At 35.5% G+C, this 24,631-nt stretch overlaps 1 protein-coding gene across 4 annotated transcripts in view; it reads right to left on the reverse strand.

Moving 5' to 3' along the window:
• CYRIA (CYFIP related Rac1 interactor A) overlaps positions 1-24,631 on the reverse strand; it is a 57,716-nt gene that overhangs the window by 30,182 nt on the left and 2,903 nt on the right. For all 4 annotated transcript variants that reach the window (XM_032183533.1, XM_032183529.1, XM_032183531.1 and 1 more), the window contains exons 2-3: positions 11,084-11,134; positions 9,169-9,237 (exon numbers count right to left, since the gene is read on the reverse strand). The gene's annotated coding sequence lies outside the window, so the exon portion shown is untranslated. The remainder of the gene's footprint in view (positions 1-9,168; positions 9,238-11,083; positions 11,135-24,631) is intronic.

The raw sequence follows: 24,631 nt of genomic DNA on the forward strand, positions 1-24,631 counted from the left end.
TCTTCAATGTATTAGTGTAATCTGTAATTAGACGGGAGCTAAAGAAATGAATGAATTCCAGTAACACTTCCTTTTAGCTTCATTATTTTTGTGTCATTTTTTAATTCCTTCTGATATTATTTTATTAACTTTCACTCTTTCCCATTAGACACTCAATTCATTAGAACTTGCAGAGAAAGCTTGGGATCATAGCATTGCTGCAAAATATCCTGCCTTGAAAATTGTATTCCATTAATAGGCAAGCACATAAGCCCTCATAATGTTGGAAACATGAAGAGATTCATAATTTTACATCATGCCTAATACTCCAAGAAGCACATCCCCTCCTAAATCTATTTCCAACTAATATGTTTTACGTACAAAGAATACCAAATAAGTTTTGTGCCCCAATATGAGCTACTAAAAGCCACTAAAACTTTTTTGGCTACATTAATAAATCTGCTATTTGCCTGATGAGGGAAGAGCACTGCGAATGGTATTGAATTAAAAAATAATCCTTTTAATTAAAAATTGTATTAGATGGTGCAAATGAAAATTGAAATAACATACTGACCCTGACAGGCTTCTTAGTAATTAATTCAAATCACTACTGGAAGCTGTTATTAATTTAGCAATGAACTTTGCACAATAACTTTTATTAAGACAGTAAAATTGATGCACAGTAGTGACTATATATTCTCCTTCTACTTTCCTATAAAATCTATTTTTACTTAATCGACTAATTTTCATGATGGTTAATCACAAGCCCATTTATGACAGCTTAGTCCCTTCACGTTAAAAGATGCACGAGTCTATAGTGGCCCATTATACAAAGAAAACAGAGTATTGTTCGATGACGTGAGCAAATTAAACATATGCACAAAAGTGAACATTGTACAGTTGTTTTGACAACCCTACAATGCTACTCGGTGGATTTCCTGTAAAGGAGACATTTAAAACTCACAGACCAGCCTATAGACATTTGCTCATTCAACATGGCTTCACTCGAGTAGCTACAACACAAGCTCAGGAAGCCTTTGCTGGGGATGTGGTGCCCTCTGCTGTCTGCATGGGAATCTCCAACCGAAAGACGTTGTTTGAGTGTTTTTAATTTACCCAATATTGCACAGTACGATACTGTGGAAAGCACAAACTCGAGCTTTTACACAAAGCACATGAAAATTTATGCTCTAAATAAATCAAGTTAATTAATATTTTATCTGAAGTGCTTATCCCTTTTATGCTTAAGTAGCTAGCACTAGCACTTCAGATCTAACCATGAGTTTATATTTGCAGTGAACCATCAGTGCTAACTTCTGCATGAGATGCATGTATGAAACTGAATATTTGCAGGGACTACAGCTACAATATCAGCGGGTGAATTTCTCCTCTACTTTTACTTCCTTTTCTAAATAAAGCCAAAGTAAGCTAGATATTATTTTAATAACTAGATTTCAGAACAAGTATCAAAACCATTACATTGTTTTCCCCTTCCTCCAACTGAAACACCAAATTTTGTTTTAAAGTGACTGTTAATTTACATCTAAAATTATGGAAACCATCATTTCTTCCTGAAACATTCAATTGGTGGTATTATTAGCCAGGCTTAGCAGAGAATGAAATTGGGAGGCTGATGAGCTTTCTGAGCAGGGCATCCCAACCCAGCATGTACAATGTGTTACACTGGTCTTTGCAGCAGTTGTGTTTTCTCTATGTGAACAGAAACACTATCTTTGTTTACAGTTACTCAAGAAGTTTTAATTACTACTTTTTCTTTGGAAGTTAAGAAGCAGATTACAACTTAAAAAAGAAGAAATCTGCTTTTCCCTTGGTAGTCTCGCTGAAAACTGAATACACAGGATGAGATACACTAGCTTAAAAATGCCAATCGAAAATGTAGGTAGGTATTTAGCTCCAACAGTTTTTTACTACCTTTGTTGAATACTGCTGTTTGAGAGGCAATTCTAGTTTTATAACTAGAAACTACAGAAAAGACACTGTAATTATGTTTACTGAAAAATTTAGCTAGGTTTATTTTTACCTAAAAAGGATGTAAGAATTTTTTATTCACACTTAGAGGTGAGATAAATCAAAAGTAAAACACCCTTGTAAAGACATCGATCATTACCTCTAACAAAAATTCAAACTATAACTTATTTAAATAGTTCATTTAAAAATAGTTTAGGTACAGAAACATAACTCATTAAAAATGTTAAATTCAGTATATAAGTCATACATGCACACAGATGTAACACAACATGTATACATACAGATACTACACACAAAGTTGCAAATCAGCATATTTAACTGAAAACTGAGAATTAGTTGCTTGTTAAAGGGGAAGAATGCAAATCAAGATTAAATTGTAACAAAATAATGTAAATCAAGATTAAAATAATCTACTGAACCAAAGTCTTCTATTTGTTGACTCAAAGCTATCTAGTCTATGCGTCCAGAGACAAGAAACTGCTGTACGGCAGTAAAGCACACAGCAGAATGTCTCTGTGATTTCAGCTCTAAAAGTGTCATAAAACTCAGGTTAATTTCAGCTCCGTACTTAGATGATGTGAGTTTCTTCAGAGGATGGGGTGAGACAGGTAAAAAAACCCTCAATTATTCCCAATTTCATTATAAACAAATATCATGATTAGAAGATACAAATTTCCTGAAAAAAAAAAAAAAGTTTTATTTAGGCAAATCAAAATCAGCATTTTCTTTTAATCTTCAACAGTAAAACAACCAGTCTGTAATAAAGCATTAGAAGATGACAGGAAATTTAATTATGTTTTCTTCTTTCTCCTCAGAGCCAATCAGTATTTTACTTGTAGTTTATTCAACTCACCTATTAATAAAAGTAGTATAGCTGAAAACTTCAGGAAAAAAGTGAGAGATTTAGTAAAAAATGCTCAATTGGGGGTTGATGGGAAGCAATGGAAATTTACTTAGGGAATAAATAGTTAAAAGAACACAGTCAAATGCTAAAGGAGTCATAAATCAGTCCTAAACCAGTGTGTTTCCGCAGGGGAAACAATCTCTTCCATCAAATAGATTATTTCTGTCAGATACAAAGTATGAATTTCTATGTATTTAAATTTTCTATCAGATACACCAAGTTATTAGCACTGTCATCTTTACTAAGCAAAGAAAAATCCCTGTGGAAAAAATATACTTCAAGTAGTAAGTGTATAGTGACTGAATAGACTTTTTGCATCTATCTCACCTTTCTGCTATTCCAAAGCAGAATTGTTTGAAGTCTACAAAAGATTCCAGCTAAAACAGGATCTATACTCTGAGAGTGTACCAGTGCTATACTCTCCTCAGTGCCATCCAAGAAAAGGTATTGACTACTTTCAATTAGGTCCTCTTCAACCCAGTTCTTGAAGAATCGGCTTGGTCATGGCTTGCCCAGCCACCCAATCTTTCAACCATAAATGCCAAAAATAACTCATTGCCTGAAACACCATTATCTTTAGCTTACTAACAATTATATTTCACTAGCCTAAAGAATCAATGCAGTAAGACCAAGAATGTTTGATCTTTCAAATCAAGTGAAATACACAAATGAGAAGATCCTTACTTTCTTCTATGAAGTTTAACATGCTGTAATAAATGACTCTGACTTTTTAATACATTTAATCCAGAACCTGCACTGACTATCACGAACTTCATAAAATAGTGATAACAGAAGGTTCTTTGAAAACGTGCTATTATCACCGTATTCTAGCCAGGAAGAAAACTACAATATAGAAAAGGATAACTTTATGCTACTTGATTTGTTTTTGCAAAAGAGTGTAGTTAAGGCTATTACCCACTAAGTGGCATTATCAACTCAAAACATGTAAATTTGACAAAAAATAATCATAGTACAGTTCATTTTTGCTCCTAGAAACAAATTCATGGAAAACCAGCTTATTCCTCATGCAAATATCTAGCAGAAGAGAAACAAGAACATTTACAAATATCTAGCAGAATAGTCAGGTCAGAAATAAAACTATCATGACAGAGATATTAAACTAACCAAAAACTTTACAGTGATATGAGTTCAAATTAGATAGATAAAGGTATCATAAGGTATTTAAAAAGTAGCTGGCATTTCAAACTGTTGTGCATCAACAGTTCTAGTGCTTCCTACTGTAAAACGTAAAGGCAACAGAAGTCACACCAGATGTTTATTTTACTTTAGATGAAATACTTTACTTTAGATGAAAAAAATAAATCTAATATATCAGGTAAACTAATTGACTGTTGCTAATTGATGCTAAAAGATATTTAAAAAATACCAACCATTTGAAAGTAAGAACAGTATTTATTACATTTCAGTAATTATTTAAGGGTTAATTTTCAAAATATTACTTAACAGTAAAAGAAAGAAACTGTAGCTTTCTGAGAAAAGTTTACTGGAGCAAAAGCATTTAGAAACAATATGAATAGAAGAAAAATGTATTAGATCGAAACTCTCATTTTAAAATAGGTTTATTCTATTCCTATTTTTAGTCCCTCATCTTTTATCACTGTTGGCTCATATGTAGAACTGCAGAAAATAAGAAGAAAAAAAAAACTAGTGTCAGTGTATAAGAGACTAGGAAAATGAAATAAGCAACTACTTCTGTCTCTCTTTACCACTTCAAAGCATGTATTTTAAGCTTGTGAAATGTCCTATACATGTACTCATGTGCACATACAATGCTAGAAGAATCAAGACATTCTTTTTCCTTTTACTTATTTTTATTTTATTTTATTTTTTTAAAAAGGGGGGGATTTTTTTTCCTCACTGGTCACCGAGGAATTGCATTAGGACATAGTCCTTTTTCCCTACATCCGCCTACGACAAACATTTGCTGCAAGTCAGCGACTCCAAAACCAAATTGTTTACAATTAACTCAAAAAGCCATTTAAAAAATTGTTTCTTTGTTCCAGTTGGAAAGAGAGACAGCCAGATGTGTGGCTTGTTGATCTTGCTCTTTTCTGACCTCTGAGTGTAGGAAGAACTGTAGCTGAGGAAGGAAGTCAGCAAGTTGTGTTAATGAAGGTGAACATTACGAAAAAAGATGTTTGCATTTTTTATATAAGAAAATATCTTTGAAGCATTTTTTATTTAAAGAAAAAGGGTATTAAAAAGCCTTTCTTTTTGCTAGTGGTGAAATATTAGAGCATTTGTTTCTATAAAAGTCAATAAAGAGTGCAGGTTCTGTTACATTTTAAAAATTCAACCCTTAATTTCAGGAATTTCATAAAGTTTCATCACCGTAAATTAGCAAACACCTCATCATTAACACCTGCCGGGAGACTGTCCTTCTTTGAGAATGCAAAATTCAGGAGAGACATTTAAATTTTGGACTCCAACTGAGTCATACTCTATTATTACAGACAATAATCAGACCTAAAGCTGAGTTCCAGATAGAGAGTGCACCCACCTCTTTGTAAAACACATCTGGCAAAACCCCCAAGACAATGAACAATGTTTTCTACAGTACCTTTCTTCATGTTTCTCCCTGAAGCACATGTGTGCTTTATAAATATTCAACAATTAATTAAAGTAATCTGAGTTGAAAACTATTCATTACATGGTTCTATGCACTACACACTGAGATATTTCACTAGCATAATAAAGAACAATCTCTCAAAGACTTCACAGTAACAGACATGAAACATTATCACCTTCTTCCTGAACTTTGAATTATTTTCTAGAAAATGTCTAAAATGTATTCTAAAGTTCTGTGACTACTCTGACCCTCCTTTTATCATGGTACCTGTCAAGTCAGTGAAAGTTACCATACTTGAGATGCTAAGAATGCATTTGCATGTGAAGCAAAAATTTACACCAGAAATTCAGTTTTAGATATTAGTTTTGGCACCTAAGCATCAATCCAGACTCATCAGACAGTAAATGAAGATTCCAAACTGTACTATAGGCATCTACCTTGGTTGTCTAAATTGCATTGCTGTCTTCATCTTAACAACTCACACTAGTTTTGGTAGAAAATGATAACGCCTAAGTTTTGTCAACTGGTTACTATTTCAAGAATATACTTACCATCAAAAGACCTGAACAATATCATCATAGTTCATCTTTCAACATATGCTTATTATGTTACTATTTAATTTAGAATTTATTATGTATTCTTTGAAAACAGGAAACTGAAAACTAGTTTACTCTCTTCCCACTCCACGTTCTAGTGACCTCTAAGGTCATTTGGAAAATGTTATTAGATCACCATACACATGAATATTCACACAATATACACACAAAAACATTTCTGAGAACAGTTATACAAATGTTTAACCTGATTCTGGAGAATTAGAACAGTATTTCAAGTCACACATTTGGAAAGTTTTCTAAGGGATATGGATCATTTTAAAAACAGCATAAGAGACTTGATCTTCCTCTTTGTGCTAAGAGACGTGGAAAATCTTATCATGCAAGACTTCCAGCACAGCTCAGACAGCTCACAGCTATTACCACAAAGATACAAAGAATTACTTCTGCTGCATATATAAAAATATAAATATAAAATATAAAATTTATATAAAATATAAAATAATTTATATAAAATATATAAATTATTTTATAATTTAAAATATATAAAATTTTATAATATATATAATATATAAAATTTTATAAAATATATAAATTATTTTATATTTTATATTATTTTTATTATTATTATTTATATTTTATATTATTTTATATTTTATATAAAATATAAAATAATTTATATAAAATAATTTATATAAAATATAAAATATAAAAATTCTTTTTGGCTTGCTGTTGTTATATGGTTTTATTTTAAGAAACTTATTTTAGGGAAAAGTGTTTAGATGTTTCTACAGTCAATCTTTAAGGTCATTAATGGCATGTTTTGAAAAAAAAAAAAATCATTATATCTGCAATAGGTTTCTAATAGCAAAAAAATAGGATTTATCAGCTAATAAAGAGATTACCAATTTATTTTTTTTTTCTACCAGTTGTAGTTCCTAGCAAGGGAATTAATAAAAACAATGAACTACGTTGTAGTAAAGATTAACCTTCTATGGACTAGATTTAAAGAAAAAAAAATCCTTAATTCAGTAAATCTCTATTTCTTTATTTTACATTCCTTGTTTCTTATCATTTCCTGTTTCTTCTAACATGTTGGAGTCTTCATTAGCTTTTCTACCATTTTTCCCTTTATTCTTTCTTTTCAGTTTTCTTATCTCTTAAGATCTCCTTGCCCTGTGCTTCAGCTCATCTCAGTCCCCCTCTACTAGGACGGATAAGACCATGAAGAACATTCATTTTTGAGACCCTCTCATGTCCAGTTCAGTAAAATCTTCTTCAACTAAAAAAAACAATTTAAATTCAAACTTAGGCCCATTCAATCTTTATAAAATGTAATAGGTATATCATATACGTATGTATATATATAATGTACATATATATATATCATATACATCATTCTTATTTTAAATTCCACTTGACTTTAATAGAATAGAGAGATGGAAGGCCCTTCAAAGGAAAAAAAAGCGTAAAAACAAAATACACACAGACACTTCACTGATTTAGTCTGTAATCCTTTCAAGCGTCACTTCATTAGCTTACAAGGTAGAAAAGAATAATTACTTACACTGCAGAAGTTAATCAAAGTTAGGATTATAGCCTTCAATCTTAACTAACTTTCCTTCTACCCCTTATATCCACCTCATCCCTTGGACCTGGGTTTGTTCAACCATCTAGTGAAACAAAACAGGAATACTGCTGGTTTTCAACTACACTGGTTCCACTTTCAGCAGAAACCTTTGTGGTCTTAAATTAATGAATCTAAACTTTCCAAAGTCCTCTGCAAGTGGCTTTGTTGCTTTTGAACAAACATCCACATGATTAGCAAATACTTTTACTTTGATAGACTGCCATTGAGATTCCTGGGGTCACTTGGGAACCGCAAATCTGCTTTGATAAATTGCCAGTCAGACTGCTGCCATGTTGGGCTTGGTTTTTTACTTACAACAAATTGAAGTCTTTGTGGTCACCTGCCTGCAGCATCCCTTGCTGGATGACTCTCACAGCAGCTAACTAATGACAGAATTCACTAAAGCAGGGCCAGCTTCAAGATTCCTCTCCATATTTCATGATTTCCTTCTCTCCTAGAAACCACTGGATAAAAGCTAGCATCTCACAGGGCCTTAATTACCTTAACAAATTAAGATATTAGTCTCTTTTAGATTTTAAGATTTTAAGTGTTACATGCTGCAACAGCACAGCTCAAATGTCATGTCTGCTTCGCATTTCTCAACAGCCTAGAAAGGGCTGGCAACCAGCAGCGTGTTAGGGTCAGAACCAATAGAACCATTTCCTGCAACTTGTAGCCTTCGGGCTCAGAAATCATAACATATGGCCAAGTTAGTGTCAGCTAAGTGTTACACTGAGTTTTCCATTCTCATCCTTATAATCTGTGTTGTAAATACTAGCAGCCAAATTGGCATGACCTCCAGTATTTCACTATGAGGAAGAAGGCAATCTTCAGGGACAACTGTTGTAATTACATGTACCTATTAAAACCTTCTAGTTCTACTCTATCACCTTCTACTTCCTCCCCAGATACTGAAGTCTCTAAAGTCTCCAGCTGTTCACAAATCCTTCATCTTATTTCTCATGCATCAAATTTGTTCTTGGAGCAGAGTAAGCAAGAGGTTTAAAGACACAGTAAAGCTGATACAACAATTTGTTGCCACAAGTACTGGCACTGATTTCCTTGTGTAAACACCGGTACTTGTTGGATTCCACAGCATGCTGATCCAGAGGCCTAACCTGTCAGAAAACCTTCCAATATGTCTTTAAAATCCTACAGAGTTTCAGCAGCAAATTCCCTAAACCAGCACAAAGATGGATACAGGTGTTGATGCAACAGAAAGGGCAGACAGAACTGAACCACCACATTTTACAGCAACAAGTTAACTAAACTACTTACTCAATAACAAAATTAAATCCTATACATAGTTAGACCATGTAGAGTTGCTAATGCAGTTTCTCTCAGAAAAAGAAAAGTTTAGGATAACTGACCTCTTATTCAATCTCAAATAAAAGTGGACTCAATCAACAAAGATAAACACTCAATATACACAGTAAAGTCTAGCATATTGCATTCTTTAGCTTTCTCATAATCAGTGCAAAATTAAGGAGATACTTAACACAAACACTTACTTATGTCTTACCTAGAAATAGAGTGGTTCCAATTCACATTCAAAAATCCGAAGTGTTGATGCTAAACATTCAACGTCCGTCTGTCACGAAAAACATTTAAGATTACACATGCGATCATTGTGCTTTTCCTCTTTCAGTTTTCAGTTAAAACTTTTTTGCTTGCAAGCAAATACACCAGATTGTATCAACTGAAAACTGAAAATGAGTCTTTTAAAAGTTTGGAGCATCCAAGAAATTTTAAAATAACTGAATTCAAAAAAATCCCACTGGATTGAAATGGTCAGATATTTAAACTGATTTTTCATCCCATATAATTCTACATTACAAATTAAATTTAATTTTGATTTTCATATTAAGCATTGCCAAGATTGCACAGCCGTTCACTGGTACCGATATGTATTGCATTAAGAATGAAAAGAAATAACATTTAAATAATGAAAGGGTAAACACATTTCCAAAACATTATAATAGCTACTTATTACAACAGCTATATTTATTTAAAACAGTATTTACATTGAAAGAAGTCTGGTGAAACTGATTCTAAGTTCACAAATTAAGTTTCCTGTCTTCTGAAACTTCTAAAATAAAGAATGAAACTGAAATGCTTAACAGTGATAATTTCATTCTCAAAGTGTGTGGGGAAAGCTCAGAGAAATGCAAGTAGACCAACCAGGTCCTTTATAAGAATCCACAGGTAGACTTGTTCTTAAGATATGGCTGTTGTATCACTTCTACAACTCTCTAAGTCAAAGAACTTACAATGATGCATGTTTGCTCCAAGAACAAAGTTAAATCAACTTAAGAGAAATAAATCTGCTAAATAAAATATTGGAAGTGAACTTCTTTTTCAATCATATCCTCAGAATTGCTAATTTGGCTCCACAAACACTCTTCACAAATATTCTGTTTCACTGTTCTCATGACTATGGAGAAACAGAGGTTAAGTCATCAGGTCCATAAATCAGTTCATTTAAGTTTGGGCTCTGAAAATCCCATGGTTTCTGGTGCTGTACTTATAAAGATATGACTAGGAACTGGGCCTAATCTAACTATGAATTTTTATTCATTTAATTTCAAAAAAGTAAGCATGTTTAATCACTTCCTGAAGAGAAATTCTCTTTTGAAAATCAGGGAGTGATATGGCACAGATATTTTTTTTCTAAAAATAAGTCCCTCACTACAAATTGTAACAATTCTTATAAAAGCAGATTGAATTAAATCAGAATGAAACACTAATTTCTCAAGTAGAGCACCCACATAGGGAACTAATTAGGAATAACTCCTTTGAGTAAACAAACCTTTATACCAATTAGTAGCTGGTCGAGTCTGGGAACTCCCTTTCTCTAGGGAAAAAAGTCTATTTTCAGCATCACTTTATTTTGCTGCTGGCTACAAATTCTCTAGTTCTGTAGCAATGGAGGGTGTTTAGAATTTAATTTTGAGACAGTTTTCTGGGAATGTGGTCAAGATTTAAAAAAAAAAAAAAAAAAAAAGGAGCAGTGGAAGACCTAAATAATTGTGGTATTAGGACTTCAGAAGGGATGAGAACAAATCCTATTTTCCATCTAGGCCAATTTTGCCCCAAAGTCTAAACAACAACAACAACAACAACAAAAAAAAAAAAAAAAAAAAAAAAAAGGTCACAGTAACAGTGAGATGACTCAAAACAAACAGTAGCATAAGTGAAAAAAAGTACATGGGAAGGAGAATTTACAGCTTTTGTTCTATAAGAAAAGAAAACAAAAACCCTAGGGCGAGAATATTATGCCCACACCACATTTTGAAAGCATCAGTTAGGTGCAATGGTAAAACTGTATCACAGGGCATCATTCAAGGGAGGCTGAGTATTCATTTATTATTTATGACACGTGAATCTGCTAGACAACTGTTCTGTGCAAGATGAAAAGTACATGAGTTGATTCTTACCTTGCTGAAGATGATTCAGAGCCTTCCTGATAATTAGAGAGAGACTGCAATCTGTGAATTTTAAAATTTGTTTGAAAGAATTGTTATTAATCCAAGTTTTGATTACTAAGTAAAAATCAGAAAAGTTACCAAAACGCCTTTAAAACATTATAGTAATTTCCCATTTTTAAAAAGCAATGAGTATCTTTGCTGCAAGGTATCTTCTCTTGTGCATTATGCCCAAAGTAAAAGGTCAATTATCTCATAGTACAGTGCACCAGGATAGTGAACTACTGTTCCCATGGTTAGAATAGCAAGGGAAAGTTCAGACCCAGCTTAGGAAGCTCCTGTAGAGTTAAATTTGACTAGACTCTCAGCAGCTTTAACTGTCTCTATGGAGAGTTGCAAAGAATTGAAGAAAAGGAATTGATAAAACCTTTCAAATGTTTTAACTCCACTACTCGTGGGAAAGAAGCCAAGAAAGAGGCATCAGAGAACAGGCAAGAGAGGGATGGAAAAAGGACTGGAAACACCCCCACAGAACCCAGAAAACTATTGATTTCTTACAGAGTAGTAAAATAGCAACAGACAATTTTTGACCCTCCAGTCCTAGAAAACAAAGGACTAGCTACCATACTTTTCTACAACATTTACTGATTAAAGATGCATCAAACTATCACCACTTCCTTCTTGACCCATCACAAATGACAAATCTGAAAGATTCAGTAACCTCAGCACTAATTAAATGAGTATCAGTGGGAAAGCTTCGAAGAGGGTATTCCACTTACAGCACCATGTTAACTCCCAAGCTACTAAGTGTCTTAGTGCTACTAAGGTATTTTCCTAATTTCATGTAATTGAGGATTAATAGCTGGTTAATAACTAGAAAGAGTGGTCAAGCAACAGTGCACTAAGATTCATATTAAACTGAAACAAAGCAGATTTATTACAATGAATGAGAGAAAGTGAAGATGGTAGAACAGAATGGATGGAAATGTTAAGAAAAAAAAACAAACAACAAAATATTAGTACAGGTAAAGAAAAAGGCCAGTGAAACTTGATGCTTTTCAACAAGGAAAAAAGAAAAAAAAAAAAAAAAAAAAGGAGTTTAGCAAATCCAGCACAGACTATTCTGACACATATTAACTGTTTTTGGAAGGTGCTCACAACTGAAAAAAAAAAGACCCTAAATCAGTTTGAGAAAGGGGAGGAAAGCATTTTAGTATTTTAGATACCTTTAACTTTAAATATATACATGAATTAATCCATTAAAAATCTCATGCCAAAGTGGGCATCTGCAGAACTGTATTTATTTGATCCATAATCAGGAAAAGTTAATCAATTTGAAAAGATCAGAAATTTTCAGTCATTGAAGCCAGAGGCAATGCAGTTTAATTGAATTCATAATCTAATATCAAAAGAAAGAAAATAGAACTAAAAATACCTCAGTAAGGGCACTAGAAAAATTATGAAATTTCCACCTCTTTTTGAGAGTTTTAAATTAAAATAGGCTACAAAGCTTCAAACTATAGAATCAGTCTTACATGTTTAATTATGGCAAAGAATTGCTGGAAACCTTTAAACAGATTGCAAATGGGACAGAAAAAATCCAGTCTATAACTCTATGGAATAAGGAACTGCTATAAAAAAATGAAGTTGTTTGAATGCCATGATGCAAGCACAAAAGTTAAAATATATATGACAGAAACTTTAGAATTTGTATCTTGTAAAATAATGTATTTAGATTATTTTAAAAAATCTCCATGTTCATATCACATGAGCCTTCTATAATAGTATTAGTGATGCTAAATGAAAACTTTGAAATCTAATGTAGACCTACAGAAAGGTACATAAGTATTTTCTTGAATTATATTGTTTGTTTCCGTTTGTTGATGCTTGATTGATTTGTTTTATTACATAACTTGTCTTTTTTTGGACTAAAATGAACAGTGTGGGCAAGAGTAAACTCTCCTTTAACAGGTGTAAAGTATATTCACAGAAAGCAGACTGGCTGGGAAGTCGACTAGCACAGTTACTTAGGGAGTCCTGCACATTTTTATATAGAAAAAACTAGGTTTTGGCAACAAAACCCAGCAACTATAAAGAAGTAGCTCCAGCATAGCAGAATCATGAAACTACACAAATATTGCTACTTCCACAGAATACTTGTTTCTGTATAAACCTAACACAACCTAGCTACCAGCTGACAGTGGGTTTGTTTTTTAAAAAACTGTACATTGCCTTGTGGAAGTCTTTTAATCTTTTAAAAAACTTTTTCTGGATATCCAAATGTCTTTCAAATTTAAACAATGTGTGTATATATTTTTATATATACACACATATATATACATATTTATATATAAATTCAAATGGCATGTAAAATAATGCCAGCCCAGTTTAGTAAAGCTGATACGATCGAGGGCATTTAAAAGAGACAGGGACCAGATGCCAGTAGGCTCTTCTTGTTCAGCTACCAATAAATGCCTGGATGGCCTGGGAGGCAAGTTTACTGAGGTAAAACATGTGGCCTGAGTGAGATGCCATTGAGCAGGAAAGCAAGTGCCATGGGAGAGAGAAGATAAACTACGCTGACTGAAAGAGCTTCCAGTTTTCAGATCTTGGCCTTTAATATAATATTCCTTTAAAAGTTTAGATAAGCAAAGATTGATATCAGTCTTCCACAGGAGAGCCAGAGGAATCAAGAGGGTCAACACTTTAAAATGTTTATAAAATAACTAAATACCAGTATACTCCCTACGACACTGTGACCCAGACAGGGGGTGAACAAACACATTTATAAGCAACTGGGAAATCTTGTGTCAGGGAGAAAGGAAAGGCACCTTTCAGCAAGGAAAACACCAGCATGATGAAAACGGGCAGAAACAAATACACACGCTGCTGCTTACTCTGGAAACCTCAGCAAAAAATCCAACCCTTAATGCAGCTTTAAAGGAAGGATGTCAACAAGGAGGAAAACCATCATAGATTAGTGTAGAAGAGACAATTCTGTTACTGCTTCGGTAACACCTAGTAAGTCCACTTATCCCTCTTTAAAAGGCATTTATAAAATGAAGCATGGGAGTCAGTTCCGCACCCTCAGAGCAGGCGGCTGGGGGGCCTGCTGGCAGTAAAGCTTATTATACACCCAGGGATTTGGGCCGTCACAGCCCACCACCAACTCAAACCTAAGGCATAACACAGCTGCTACTTTGAACGTTTCCTGCTGTGTAAGAAATAATTAAGGCTGTATGATCAGCATTCAAGAAAGCATTTATAGCAGAGAGGGCAAGTTAATTCTACCTGCAAATAAAGAGTCAAGTGACGTTGCATCACAGAACAAACTAAATGTGAAACAAGAGTTAAGCAAGATGTGATGTGTAATAGAGGCCAATCTCTAAATTATAACAATGCAACCAGGACATTATTCCACATTTTAGAACTCACTTACTCAAGATAGCACATGTTCCAAAATGAAGTTATGAATCTTTATTTCAATTTAAGATACAGGGAAAAAAGAGAAGCAGCAGAACACACTGATTGATGTATACAGTGAAAAACAAAGGCTTGTTGAAATTTTTAGTACCAACCTGGTACTATTTAAATATTATGCAGGAAGATGAGAGAGAGAGAGAGAAAGATGTTAAATCTGGACTCTTGTGTTCAGGGCAGTTCTTGCTGAATTTCAACTTCAATGGCACCTGCTCTTGGTTTTGGCTCCCTTTACACACAAACCCAGTCACCCATTGCACCCAGCATCCCCAGCCCAATCCACCACTCGGTCCAGCACTCTCCCTGTGGCCCAGGACCTGGTTTCTGATTGTGGGACCATTCCCAGACAGAGGGACACACGCCTGGTTCAGCAGACAGCCTGTGCTGCCCATACAGCTATTCCTCCCTCATCCCCTACAGAAGAGGCTGGGAGACAGATGGAAGCGCTACACAGACTGGATTCAACCCCTAAGTTGTCTAAAGAGACCCTGGCCCAACTGATATTACATTGCTAAGAGCTTTAATGCTGCTTTAAAAAAATAAATAAATAAAAATCAAGCCACCAGTTTTGGCAAAATATAAAGTTAGACTTAGATCTCCCTGACAGGAGGCAATAAGACAACTAAAGAAGGTTGAAATATTTGCTTGAGACAGACTCCCCAGGGAAAACCTAAAGATCATACCTGTTGTTAGCAGGTTGCTACTGTTACTTTGGATAACAGAAGGCAAAACTTAGGAAAGGGATAAGTTTTACACTTACAGCATACATGTCCCCTGGTCAGAGGACACTGTAGATGACATCTTTTACTTTTATTTTACTCATTTTGATTTAAAATGCCAGACCATTATTCTTCATAAGTAAATATATTTTTAATAGAACTTTCAAAATGGCTAATTGCCTGTGTATTCCCTGGGGTTTTTCTCATACACACAATGTGAAACTTAATTATTCTATGAAACTTAATTATTCTAAGTTGCTCAGGATTATTTTTCCAGCTTTCTAGACACAAATTCTTACCTTCAGATTTGATTGATTTTTTTTCTCAACCCTTCTAAGCACACAAAGAGAATCCTGCCTTTGCTTTCTCAAATATGCTCCTGAATCCCAGCTTACTGAAAAGTAGGATCTGCAGCTGCATACATAATAAAATATAAAATAGAGCAGGGCAAATGGCCACACTCTGGGCTTGGCAGCAGCTAGCATGGTATAGCTTGTGGCTGGACAACTAAAATCCTGTCCCTCCAAAACAGCATGGCCAGATCCAGACAGCCTTTTGGAAACAGTCCACAGTCTATACTAACCCCAGAACTATGCTTGGGCATAATGTGGGAGAGTGTTAGTTGGCACAAGACAAAACTGTGTCACGAACAGTACTAAATTTGTAACAGTACAGACAGTTGCATGCCATATCCATTCCTTATTTAGTTCCTACTATAAACATGTATCATGATTATAGTTCCCAGTTGCTTCTGGAGAATATCATTTTAAGAAGTGAATTCCGTAAGTAGCCAATGCATTTCAGAATTAACAGGTCACCTTTTCCAGGCACAAGAGCTTCTAGCCTTAATAACACATCCTAATCGAGGCTGTTGGTGCAAATTTGTACTCTCTTAGGATTTAGAATTTTTCTAGTGTATTCAGATAGACAGAAGATGAACATCTGGGATCTGACTTCTTCATTTTAGCAAGCCTGGATTGCTGTCAGTATTACACTGGACCAGACTGTCAGCTGGTATGAAGTGGGCACAGTTCTAGTGACAAGTAGCCAATGTACAGCAGATGAGACTCTTCCCCAGACGTTACCTGCATCAGGGTGGTGGGCAAGGACAAAATTAAAATACTTTAAAAGGTTAGTGTTTTCTTTTTTTTTTTTCTTCTTCTTCTTGTAATTAACAAACTCGTCTGTGTCTTCACAAATTTCTTCTAAATCAGAAATCCTGACTTACTTTTCCTGCTAACACAAATCAAAAGAATTTACACTTAATTTGCACAAAAATAGATACAAGTAACAAGTCTTTGTGCACAAAACAAAGGCATATAATTTTTTTCCAAAGGAAAACATAGCTACACTGGATGCAAATTTTATACTTAGGAAGAATTACTGTCTCTTAAACTTTGCATAGATGTAAATGATTATGCAGTGTCACAAGGTAATGAAAAAATAGAAAAATTAAAACTGAGTATAAAAACATATACTCCTTTCACAAATGCATACCTATAAGTTATCTCAATACATGCTTCTCCAAGGCTTACCTTGAAATAGCCTTAAAATGTAATGGTATTGACAAAACTGTATATTATTCTGCGAAACCTCAACCTGCCATTGATAACTGTTAGAGTATCGGCTGCCAATCTGGTCCACTGAGCTCTGAAAAATTAAAATATCAAGCAATGCTGCCTTGTCCCTTACCCAGTGTACCAGTCCCAGCCAGTGAACTCTTGTACCCACATTTGCCTGGGAGTACTTTAATCGTAGCCCCTTGAATTATACATGCAATTTCTGTCTTTCAAAAAAGTGACATGAGCACATGCATAAAGATGATCACTTCAGTTAACCAGAAAACTAACAGATCTGCCAACAAAAAAAACAACCAAAAAAAATAAAATCCAAATGCCCTCCCACATAAGTGAAGTAACAAACTTCTTAACTCTCAGCAACAGTAACATTGCTGGCATGAGACAGGCATATGTTTTGCACAGATTTTGGCCTAAATCCTAGTTCTGATGTGGAAAAAAAAAAAAAAAAAAAAAAAAGTAACAAACCAGCTTGTTGGAAAGCGAAAATACAACTGTAGATCCTGAATTACTATGGTCCTTTTTCTGTTTTCTCTGACACGCTGCCCAGAATACATACGGTGTCACTAGAAAAAGATGAAGCTAGGAAATAACTGGTCAATACTGTCATCTCAGTTTTCTCCGGTTTCCTTTGGACTCCCTGACAAAAATACTTCATTTCATATGAAAGTAAATTCTTGCATAAAAGATCTTTACTTTTCACAGTTGCTTAAGAAAAAAAAAAAGTCTGGTTTCCAAAGGTAGATCCATTCTGCTATCATTCTAAAACCTGTTATGTTAGATTGAGCTGGAAGAGAGACAGCTAATTTGTATGCCTCCAAGTCACATTGTCTCATACCATCAGTAAGTAGGGAATGTAGAAGACTGACTAAAACCAAATTCATCATTACTGTGGATTGACATGGAGATGGTTTTGAAAGTATGTTCAGGATATCAGCAGCGAGCATGGTTGGATCTGACAGATTAAGACTGTCCTGGTGCTGGCTGCACCCTTAGATGCTGAAACATAAACCAGTTGAACTCTACCCGTTAAGCCATGGTAGAAGCCGGGTGGCACTTATTTAGAGCTGTTAATTGTCTTCACTCTGTGGAAAAAATGTGACTCTCACCAATGTGAGGACTATGCTTTTTGTCAGAGTACATCAAAAGAAAGCCAGGAGACTCGTGCTTTGCTGTACACTGAAAGACACTGTAAGACTGCAGAACAAGTGGGCACAAGGCCCCCAGTCACGGAAAGCACTGAGACTTCCAGATTTGATTTCTGGGCAAGCCTTCAGAGGATCACCTGAATATTCTGTTTTCTTGAAAACTGGAGAAGAAACTTTTTAACAGTGCAACATTAAGCACTAAACTTACCCTGCATATCTACAGTCACTGGCACAAGATGGGAGAATACCACACACAGTCATTCTTTTAATCACCATCAGGAAAGTTTCTGCAGGTTTGGAGGAAAGCCTAATCCTAGAGAACTGTTTTTTTTTTTTTTTTTTCTTTATTCCAAATTCGTTTATATCCAGCTTCCCTTCAGAATCTCTCGTCCATGTAGCAGAAAAGAAAAAAAAAAAGTTATTCTAAGAATGAAATGTTTTACTTCAATGTCAGTTGAAGGAAGTACTACCACATACTCTGACAGTTATATCAAATTAAACGCAGAGAGCAGAATGTCTAACACCATGTGGAAGAGTTAGTGCAAGAAATAGCTACCTGAGTAACCTCCCCCCTGCTTCCCTTTGAGATCCGCTCTAAAACAAGTCATATGGCAGCACTTTTCTCCTTTTATGGGCAAAAAAAAAAAAGGAGAAAGGAAGTCAGCACCACGAGCAGGACTGCATTGCCACGTGAATCAAGAAGCTCAAAGCTGGAAGACTACGTGCTTGTGCCTACCTTGGTGAAATCAGAACACACACCCTGGAAGAGGAATATCATGAATCAGTTGGCAGGCACTTACCACGTATATAATTATGTCACAAAATATTTCATGCTGCTGAACTAGAGAACTTACTGAAAACCAAAGGAGAAAGGGCATGTAACATATTTGTATTTGCTTATCTAACATCTTCTTTCTTTATGTGAATGGCCTATCGCTAGATACGAATCTCTTCTTTTGGAAGCAGCTGTAGTGATAGTATGACTCAGAGCAGCAATTAAAATGCATTCCTGTGAACTATAGTACTTTCTTCTGCGTATATTTCTCTGCCAGTTGCATGCTGCCTCAGTGCCCAGCACCCACTCCCAGTGCCGTGGGAGTTTATTTTTTGTTCAGCACCAAGCTGTGGTCTACAAGACAGTCAGAGAAAGTTACAAACAATCTGACTTACCACAGCTTGGCCTTTTCAAGAAAACTGTCAGAATGTCATTAGCTCAAAACTTGGGAAAGGTAAATGATATAGAAAATTCCCCATGTATCAGGCAAAAAGGAATAAAAGCCTTTTTGTTCTTTTATCAATAGCAAGAAAGAAATCATTGTTTCTGCCTCAACAGTTAAACCCCTAAATCATATAAGGGGACTCCTACCTATAAAAAGCTAAAGAATCGAGAGACAAGAAAGCCCTTTTCCTCACCATGCACAGGTGATGGGACCATGACACTGTAAGAATTCCCATTTCCTCTCCAACAACAGGCAGTCAGGCACATCAGCCAGACCACACATAATGTATGTACATACACACAATGACCTGCAGGGTACCTGCAGACACCTTGCGTGGAACTGGGTACTTATCTGTTGGCCGTACAGGTACCTATCATTGACCAAGAGCCACCTTGCTTTTCCTCAGCTGCTGATGCGCAGTCATTCAACGTTTTATTTGAGTGCTGCAACTTAATATTCGACTGCTTTGGGACTCATCCTGCAAACAACTGAATTCAATTACATGAGTTACGCTTGCTGGGCTGCAACCCACGCATCAAAGTTAAAACACAGATAAGCACTGGCCAGGTCAGAGTCTCTGTCCTCAAAGCATTTTTTTTTTTTAAAGGAAGGAAACAGTCTTCCCACTTATCAGATCACTATCGGGTCAGATTAGATGGCCAAAACAGCAGAGCTCTGGAAGTAGTTTAAAATAATCCCACCATTTTTTGAAGTCTAACATTGCTATTACATGGAAAATTAAATTCATTAAATATATATATCTCTATATTTGTTATCGGTAAAGATTATGATTTGCTCCTGCGAAGCTTTCAAGTTTTACCAGTGGGTCTTTAACTCTCTTTTGACAAATGTTATTTCAGTATAAACAAGGGATATTTCTTTAAAAAGTAGTACTTTAACCTGTAGGTGTCCCTTTGCCTTATAAATAAATTAGAAAGCACTGAATAACTGCAATTGCAAAAGTACAAACACTTTATTACGATTGTGGTGAGTCAGACTGCCAGGATTTGGCAGCCCACAGTGTTCCTCAGCAGCAGAACAAAAGGGGATTTTTTAGGCGGATTTACTTTTGGTTCAGTAAAGGACAACATGATACTGTCTGTGCCATAATGAATCAAAACCTCAGTTAAACACAGGCGTAAGTAGTCAGACCACAATAATTTTTGCCTCACGTAATAAAAATGGACAAGAAGATTATCTATACTTCTAAGGCCTCTAATATGTATGCTCTCTCAATGTCTTCTGGATACAAAAACCAATAAAAGTAGTAAGATTATCTAGTTGCAGAACTACAAATCTGTTTTGCATGCAGCATATCCCCAGAATACTTCAAGATCAGGAATTATTTTCTATTTTCCTCTTGAGTACAAGAGGTGTTCAGACAAAACAGTAAGTGGATTTTTTAACACCTTCTCTAATTCAAAATATAAACCCTGTAGACCTAAGTATTGCATTCCCAACAAAATCTTTCACGTATTCAGAGCATGAAACACATTTTAAGAGAGACTCATTTTCCAGCTTCCCAATCATGATCTCATTTGGACTCGCAAACCATTCCCACAGTAATTGATATTACAGCGCTCTGCTGTAATACAGTCTTCTGAGAGGGTGAGGAAAGTGTTCCAGTCCTACAGGGTATTTATGCTTTAATAATAAAAACATAGGAAAAACAGTTGCAAAGTATCAGCTCCCATTTCCTCTGCTGCCATGAAAAACCCAATCAGTTATTAGGGAGATGACTAAAGTCTTATTTCCAGAAACTTCCAAAGATGCCCACATCCATCATGAAATCCCTATCTAAAGGAGTCACCAGCAGTCTACAGATGATCCTTCAAGCAAAACATCATAAAATTATCAAACCATTCAGTAAAAGAAGTCAGACTATGTGTATGTGGGTGGTAAAAATTGCAACTGATAAAAAAAATCAAGACTGTTCTTGGAAATGAAGCATAACAAATTTAACAATCTAGCCTTCTAAAATATAAAGAGGGTTGAACAACTCAGAGAAATAAATGTTTCCCCTCCTCCAATTTCCACAGCATTAGAAGAACCTCCCCCAAAAATTAGGAACAGCAAATCGCCTGTACCAAATAACAAATGATAAATACCACTGCACATCTCTTCTGATGGCTATTTAAACACAATTCTGGAGCCAATTTACTTGAGATAAGGTCATACCGATCAGTTACCAGAGAGAGTTTTCCTTATTCTCCAGAACCAATCCAGCTCCATCAGTGGTACCATCACTCAGCATTTCCGTACCAGCTAGCAGTAATGAATTTCTGCCCCACAGGTCCATACCGCCATTAATATGCATGAGAGAAACCCAAAGATGTACTTTCTGCTCCCCTCCCAGAAAGCCATTAACTCAAGCTAACCTCCCAGACTTAATATGGGGTTGCTGCAAAATTAAAAAAATGAGGATGATCAGGCTATGTACCAAATACATTAGCAATACAGAAAGTAAAACAGAAAGTTGGTTTTCTTTGAAATGCCTCTGAGAAGTAAGAAAAACACCTCTTCCCCACACTTCTCACCCTAAATACATTCAGCCTAAACAACAGAAATATTGGTAAACTACTGGGTTCAGTTCAGTTGTATACTAGAACCAGCTGTTTTAAGTTCTCAGCACCAACTTAGACCCCCCTGCATTCCCTGCAGACATTACTCCAGGCAGGACATGGGTCTTTGTACATCTTGCATCTGCCAGCAAAGCATAGACACAGTGGAAGTTGCAGGGCATCTGGAATAGGACGTGATGCCTGTGTTGGGCAATTCAACCAAACCACGCTCCAACTGTGTCCTAACCCCCAAATACAGTTGTTCTTTGGAAGGTAACTGCAGTCCACTCTTGCCAAATTCTGGACTTCATCCCCCCAGAAATTTACACTTTTAGATTTACCACTTCATATGAGAATAGAAGCACAACAATGTATTCCCATGAAAATTCCGAAGATGGCTATAATAATTCCAGCTAGGAACTTAAAGTAACTGGGATTGTAAGCAGGAAGCCCTCTAACCTAATAGGAAACAATGCTGAGAAGTAGATACCTTAAACAGCATTATCCTGGAAGCTCAAGAGATGCCTATGTTATTAAGAAGGGTTTTAAAACCTTCAAGCCTCCCTGGGAGCAAAATACAAAGACATCCCTTTCACAAAGAGATGAGGGAAGGCGTCACACAATTTTGAAGTTCTGGATGAGAAGACGAGAGCACACCCCCGAGCACCATTTAGCAATTCAAGAGCATCAGTAAAGCAACCACGGAGGAAGTGCTGGGTGGTATGCTCTCTTCAAGCTAAAATGCTGGCTCACAACCACACCTCCATTTGACAGGGCACTGCCCTAGCCAACGGACTAGTTTCTCCCAGACCATTCCCAGTGAAGGTATGAAACTGGAGAATATTTACTGGATGAAAGAATGAAACACCGATAGCAATCAGATTTCCCTCATCTCAGATGAATGTCTTGATCACAGGGCAGGAGTTGCTCTCCCTTTGGCCTAATTATTTTTTTTTTCCCAAGTAACACAATTGCAGGTGAAATAAACGTTTCCTACCACTATGGGACATTTATGAGATGCTGACTGTTGTACTTTCCTGGGAAGAGAGAGATGTGAGTTTAAGTTACTTCAAGCTGAAAAGGGGACATAGAAACAAGCTTTCCACTTCATGGGTAATTGATGCAACTAATGCACCATTGAATATAAAGAGAAGAGGGAGAGAGAAACATCATTGCAAACATTTCTTCCTTGAGTTTGAATAAATAGTTTACACTTCTTATTTATTTATAAGCAAAACAAGGTTTTCAAATCCAGGAGGATCATTCCTGTCTAAGGATGCCAAAGGCAGTTAGGCACAAGAGAGATGCCAGTCTCCAGAACAGTCACGGGGGTAACAATGCTGGATGGACGCAGATGTGTAGCTCAGTGTACCTAATTTTCCCTACAGTAAAAACACAGACAGCAGCGTGCTTTCAGAAATGAGTTTTAAGAACACCATAGTTGGCTTTGAGGCATCTAATTGTAAAATAGGCCACTCAAATAATTTATGAATTCAGGCTGCAATTCAACAGGGAGAAAGATTTTTCCTCCAAAATACCATAAATTATACATATATATACATAAATAAAAGGCTTCTAATAGCTACTTAAATTTTAAGTAAAGCCCATGTGTATCAGAGAGCTATAGGACAGTGCAGAACAGCTGTTATCTAAAATGTCAGCATAAGTCCACAGACCCCTTTAAAAACAACAAACTACCTCCAGAGCATTATTAAATTGTGAAAACTCCAATGCCCAGACATGACTCAATCTTTCAGAGCTCACCACAGATAAACACGTGACCAAATGCAACATCCCAATATATTCCATTCCATGTTCCATATATGACACCTCCCATGACATGTCAATGCTGTTCAACAGATCTGAGGGCGACAAGTTTATGAATCACATTTATTAACTCAAAACTCTGACAAAGAAAGAGTGGCAGTAGTGATAGACATAAATAACATCACAAGTTGCATTGCTAGTGGAACCTTCAAAATTAATTTTTCACATCTTACTACCTTGACAAATTCCTTACACAGATTTATTGAAAAAATAACTCTCAGACTTAGGCATTAGCTTCATCTTTTGCACTGCCATTTATCTAATCCATGATTTTAAAAATCAACTTGTGCATTCCACTTCAAACACGCCTTCCTTTGTAAATATTATCATTGTCAGGGAAAAAAAAATAGGGCAAAATTCACAGAAAGTTCCCATAGCTCACTAGTTACGTAGTCTATGGACAAGTTGGTAAAGTAGGTAAGAATATTTCAGCTGTTGGTGAGCAAAGTTAATTTTTCTTGAATTAAGTCTGTAAGGTATGGAAGATGTGAAGACTCATAAGACTATTTCTAAACATTTTAAATCCATAATAATAAATACAAATCTTTTAAGCACCTGTGTGTCACTGCTGCCCTAGTTCATATGCATCCTACAAGATATTTGTCCTGTATCTGCTATTTTTCAGGTACAAGCAACTACTGCTACCAAATCAAGAACTTGTATCAAACAGTATATAGAGATGGACACGTGTATTTCATTTTAATTGCAAGTGTAGACTGGAATTCTGTGAAAGCAGAGGAACGGTAAAATGTGTACTTCACAAGAATTAGGACCTATACAACTCCCATCATTCACATTGCTCTCATCATTATTCATACATGAATGCATAGCAGCTTCTATTACAATTTTAATTTAAACAGCAAAATTCAAATTTATGACTCCATTTTTTGCAGCTCTCAAGCTGTCCCATATTTTAAATATTGTAATTCATGCTTCTCAAACTGTTTTCTCAGATTTAATGTTACTGCTTTGCATTCATAGATAACATAAGTAGAAGGCACTGCTAAAAGAATGATTGATAATACTGA

Source organism: Aythya fuligula, chromosome 3 (assembly GCF_009819795.1).
Source record: "Aythya fuligula isolate bAytFul2 chromosome 3, bAytFul2.pri, whole genome shotgun sequence".
In the NCBI taxonomy this organism is placed as follows: domain Eukaryota; kingdom Metazoa; phylum Chordata; class Aves; order Anseriformes; family Anatidae; genus Aythya; species Aythya fuligula.